Below are 6,000 nucleotides of genomic sequence, written 5' to 3'. Positions count from 1 at the left end.
ACGTCACGCGTGAAAATCTTCTATATCAGGGGTTCCCAAACTCGGTCCTGCATTGACCCTCCCTAGCCTATTCAGTCCTCCAAAGTTGACCCCCCCCACACACACACAGCTGCTTATTGCACTAGCAATACATGGTTGGGGGTGGGGGGGGCTAACCTAGTATATGGTGAATTAGTCATAAAAAACGAATGATTAAATCATGTGCTTTGTAAAGTATGTGCAGTAATACATGTGTTGTGAAATCAGATGCATTGCTACATCTTATAGAAATGCTACAAAGCTGTGAGTGTAAATGAAAACAACTATGGATCTAAAACTGTAAAATAAAAATGTATTTAAAAAATGAATACATCTATGGCTCTCTGCCACTCTAATTTTAATTAGAATCTCTAGCACCATCTGGTGGTTTTACAGTCCTCCGGGTTGAAATACAGTAATATAATGCATTACAGGCCAAAAGTAGTGCACTATGGAGGAAATAGGGTCCCATTTGGAAACCAGAGTGACTTTTCTGAGAAGACACACAACTCACTACAGGGAGCCTGGGTCAATGTGATCATATAACCCACAGATCTAAAGCCAGCAGGGGGCTCAGCTACACATCATGTATCCATGCTTCCCTCACTGGCCTACTACTGTTCCTCTGCTCTCTCCTGCCTGTGTGACACGTGGAAACACAATTCAATTAACGTGCCTTTTTAGTTCGAGTAGGGATGGTATGAAGTCAGCCAAATGCTAGGCTCTCTATGTCATACACTGACATCTATATGACTGTGCACTGGGCAGTACAGTGATCAGCTTGGATAACTATTGCTCTTCAAGCATATTCCATAGTATCCTCCTGTATGAACTCAGTGGAAGTGAAAATAAGTAGGCCTATAGAATGGCCATTTTCGAAGACAATAACCCAGCTGACAACAACATCCAGAACATAGAATTGTATTAATTTATTTCACAGTTTCAACAGTTTGCAACCTTACTTTCACATCACAGTGGGGGAGACTTATTTACATTTTTTTCCAATGCTCTGCATATGTCCTATGAGGACATACAATATATGCCATCTGGTTTAATCACAGTGTAAGGACATGTTTATAATACATTTCCTCTACATTTGAGGAATGCACCTCACCCTTCATATGTTGTTCACAGGAGTGTTTTTTGCATGTAAATCTTGGTGAGGCAAAACATTTTTAGATGCATGCCAGCAAAGCTACTACACAACACAACACTAACCAATACATGAATTGCACTATAATGGTGACAAACAGTGCCCACAAACTGTTAGGGCCTACATAAAGCTGCCCAACAGCAGAGTCCCAACAGCAGTCCCAACACCTTACCACTGCTACACCTGGCTATCAGCGGAGCCTTGTCTGGCGGCGAAACAGTTCATTCAGCCACATTTACAAACTATGGCATAAGAGGACGACGGGCGGATAAGATGTAATCCGTAATTTCGATTAAGACATTAATGAGCGAGCTAGGATGGACGTAGTCCATATAACTATTTGTTCAGCACTTTTGTAATGTACAGCAACAGAATTCAAAACATGGGCCGTTTTTACAGTATTTGCCCGGTACACCAAGTCAGAACCGTAGGATAAATAAAGGGGGAATATAAGCAGACAATGAAAGCTATTACAATATTCAATATTCAACATGTGCACCACCAAGTCAGAACAGTAGGCTAAATGATGAGGGGATAAGGGACCAAATGATTAGGGTGAGACACATGGGCTACTAACATCTTACTACACAACATACACTTAGTATAACTTTCTTATCTACAGTATACATATCTACCTGGCATATCACATAATTTATGCAGTAGCACATTTTTGGACTCACCTTGTTGTGCTGTGCTCACTTGAACAGGATGGTGGCGTGGCGGTCCTTCGTGGGAAAATGTTGTCATCAAACTTTGTCATCAAAGTCTTTATTTATGGTGCATTCAAGACAACTGGGAACAACTGGGAACTCTAAAAATAACAAGGTCGAATCATGATGACATCAATGATCTTCAGGTCGGAGCTTTAGAAAGAGGCCCGAGTTCCCGACTTGCGGTTCCGAGTTGGATGACTGTTCAAAATGTATTTTCCTGTCGGAGCTAGTTTTTTAGAGTTCCCAGTTGTCTTGAACTCACTGAAGTCTGAGATTTGTCAGTTCCGAATTTCCAGTTGTTTGAGCGAGACAGAAGTCATGGTTTGACAGCATGGCCAATGTTGAATGTTTATCCTTTTAAGCTTGGAAAAGAGACCCTTAAACGCAGACTTGGACCACACACCCACTCCACTGAATAGCCGGCTTCCAAACCACTCAGTGTGTTGTGTCCAATGGTCAATGAGCACAGATACATTTTTCTTTTCATTATTATTTCATTATTTATCTTCATATGACAAGGATTGAAAAGGATTTCTCTGTATATTGTTGAGTCGATTCATGATGATAGCTTGCTCGCTAAGATTTTGAAAGTATGATGTTGACATGATCAGTCCAATCAAAGCTATGATAGATATAACGTGATTTGACGTCATTTTATCTGTGGCCAATGACCTTGAGCATTCTTGGATGGGTACTTCTAATGTAACTCTATGGTAGCACCCAAGGGGCTGGAATTTTCGAGCTCTATCCATAGATTTTGCGGTGACAGAACACTGAGCCAATCACGGTGCAACTAGAGAACATTACCAAACCCTAAGCTCCGTATTTTCCGCTGGCTGCTCCACCACCACAGAAAGCACTGAGTTAGGCTGAAACACCTGCATTTTGGAGCTGCCTTACTCAAGAAAGCAAAGCAAAAAAGAGACCAAGTATGCGCCTTTATTAAATAAAAGATTTTGTATTTATTTTTTGACATTGTTTGCAAACTGATATGTGACACGTATTAATGCCAAAATAACATGCAAAACAGGCACCCCAAAAAAAGAGAAGCTAAACAGGTGGGGGGCTCTGCCCCACCTGCCCTGAATGATGGGTCACTACCGATTGTTCAATAGATCAACAAATGAAATGTATACAAGAGGCAGAGATGGGTAGCCTGGTCCTAGATCTGTTTCTGCTCTTGCCAACTCCATTGCTGATTGTCAAGCCAAACAGGACAATGATTGACAAGGAGATGGCAGGATAGCACAAACAGACTGGCCCTCAGTCTAGGAAACGGGGTTATTGGCATTACTGAATTCGATTTTCATAATTATAGTGTGACCAGACGTCCCCCTTTTCCGGGGACAACCCCCGTTTTTGGTGGCCTGTCCCCGGCTGGAGCTGTCCCCGTTTTTAACTATGCGTTAAAAACAGACTGCAAAGTGAAATAATATTATACGTGTCAAGACCGGGCAGCAGAGCCTATCGGTTGACGTCTCAATCGCGTTGTGCTTGTTTCGTCCAGCAGAGGGGGCTGCTCGCTATGGTAGCTTCACTCACTCTTCTTCTACTAACTACTTGCTCACGCTAGTTTTGCAGAAAACTGCTGTGGAAAACTCGGCCAGAAGCTAGCAAGTGTCAAGTGAATCCACAATATCACCACAAACAAACAAAGTTACACTTGTTTGAGATACTAGCTAATGATGTTATAATGTCACAATTATATAGATAGATGCTCTGCTTTATAAGGTTTTAAATAGGTTATGCTAGCTAACATTAGCTATGTCGACTAAGTTATCTAGCTAGGTTAGCCAGCTACTGTCATGGTAACTAGGTTAAAAAAACGTTCACATGTAAAAATGCAGTGGACGGGCTATTATGAAAATATGATTATATTAAATTCATGCACAATTAATTATGAGAATATTTATTTGTAGATTACAATTTTAATGGTTTGGCATTATAAGTAGTGTGAAAATATATTTAGACATTTTCATGGATAACAGCATAATGTTTTCTGTTAGAGAGTGGAGAGGAAGAAGAGTGAAAGAGATAGAGGAGGAAAGGTAAAGATATGATTACAGAGCCTGCCAATTTATTATTGCAAACCATTTTCTTTTTAGATAAAATACAAAAATGAGACAAGCAATGGGAATCTGTTAACCAAAGTATTTTATCTAATAGTGTACTATTTATTATTAAAGATTGGAGAAGGAAAAATTTAGGGAGTAAAAAAAGAGTGAAGCGAGGAGAGTGTGGAAGAGAGGTGGAAAGGTGAAGAGAAGGAAAGGAAGAAAGATCAGGAAGACGAGTGGAGAAAGATTGGAGGAGAAGAAAAGGTTAAGAGAGTAAGAAGAGTGACACAAGGAGAGTGAAGAAGAGCAGACAGGAGGTACAATGGCTTTTTCCCAGAAACGGAAATGCCATTTTAATAACAACATGATGAGAAAATGTCCATTTATACGCTTAGGTCAAGACAATAGAATAGTTAACGGCACCCTTTGTAATTCCTCTTTTTCAATTGGCAGCGGGGGAAGAACGGCAGTGGTAGAACATCAACAGACGAAAAAGCATAAAGCTGCTCTGATTGCCCGTGTTGGTATGCCCTCTGTCACCACATTCTTCAAGAAGGTAGAGCCTTCCCAAGAAGAATATGGTTTAGCTGTGCAGGAGGGTGTCTTTGCATACCACACTATGCGACACGATCGTAGTTACAGATCTATGGACTGCACAGCACAACTCAACTAACACGAAAGCTTTATGAGCCCGAAGTTTACATGTGCTAGGATAAAATGTGAAGCCATAGTGAGTAACGTGTTAGCACCATGGGCAACTACTTTGGTAACACAGGACCTAGACCAGGTTGAATTTGTGTCCCTGTCCATTGATGTGTCCAATCATGGACATGTGAAGCTGCTGCCAGTAGTAGTCAGATATTGTAAGATATATGGCGGCAACACATCTGTGGAAACAAAACTGCATGATTTAGTTGAATTGAAAGGAGAAACAGCAGAGGAGATTGCAGCTGAGGTCCCGGTGGTCATCCAAAAATGTAGCCTTCAAAACAAAGTTGTGGCATTGTCTGCCGACAACACAAATACCAACTTTGGAGGACTGAATAGGCTGGGGAGGGTCAATGTCCATACCAAAGTTAAAAATGCTCTGCAGCGGGAGGTGATTGGCTTTGGTTGTCCTGCTCACATCATTCATAACACAGCCAGAACGGCTTTGGATATGTTTCCCCTTGATGTTGAGTACCTGCTCACAAAGATATTTTCATATTTTCACCGTCAGAGTGGAAAGACTGAAGAGCTTTTGTGAGTTTGTTGGCCAGTAGTACCAAAACAACTCCCTGCTCTAGAAAGTGCTGCAAAGGAACATGTATGTGCCATTGAAATCCTTTTTTCTTTCTGAAGACAAATGCCCTGTTGTCCCGTAAACAATGTTCGAAGATCCACTGACTGAACATTGGCTGGCCTTTGTCCATGGAAACTTGACCATATTCAAGATGCTTGAATGCCAGGACTGCTGTGCTGTGGAGTCAGCTGCAATTCTGAGAAACATTGAGGCAAAATTGACTGCAAGATGTGATGACAACTTCATTCCAGTTTTGGTCAGAGGACTTCTGAGAGAGCTAGAGTGAAATGGAGCCATGTCTAAAGAGAGCTTTCACAAAACATCCCAATCATTCTTCACTACAGCTGTGAACTACTTGCAAGCATGGGGAAAGCACACAGATAATCTAAAATATTTACATGGTCTCCATTTAAAAAGGCAACCTCAGCGTGAAGAGATCCAGAAGGCAGCAGGCACACTGCAGGAAAAATGCCCCAATGTAACCATCATGGAGGATGCATTGTTTGACGAGGTTACTGGCCAGCAAGAGTTCCTAAAGGGGGGATCGCTTGATGAATGGAAAACATCTGAGACACCGCTTAGTCAGAGATGGAGCACGGTGGTTACCCACTTCAAGGAGAATTACATCCCACACACTAACGTGGCTAGATTAGCGTCTGTTGTCATGTGCTTACCTGGAAGTAATGCACCAGTCGAGAGAGTGTTCTCCCAAATTATTGATCTATGGACAGCAGCAAGAAATAGGTTCACTGTTCTTACCATCAAGGCCATGCTTAT

This window comes from Oncorhynchus masou, chromosome 1, assembly GCF_036934945.1.
Source record: "Oncorhynchus masou masou isolate Uvic2021 chromosome 1, UVic_Omas_1.1, whole genome shotgun sequence".
NCBI classification, from domain to species: Eukaryota; Metazoa; Chordata; class Actinopteri; order Salmoniformes; family Salmonidae; genus Oncorhynchus; species Oncorhynchus masou.
This window is presented reverse-complemented; position numbering follows the sequence as displayed.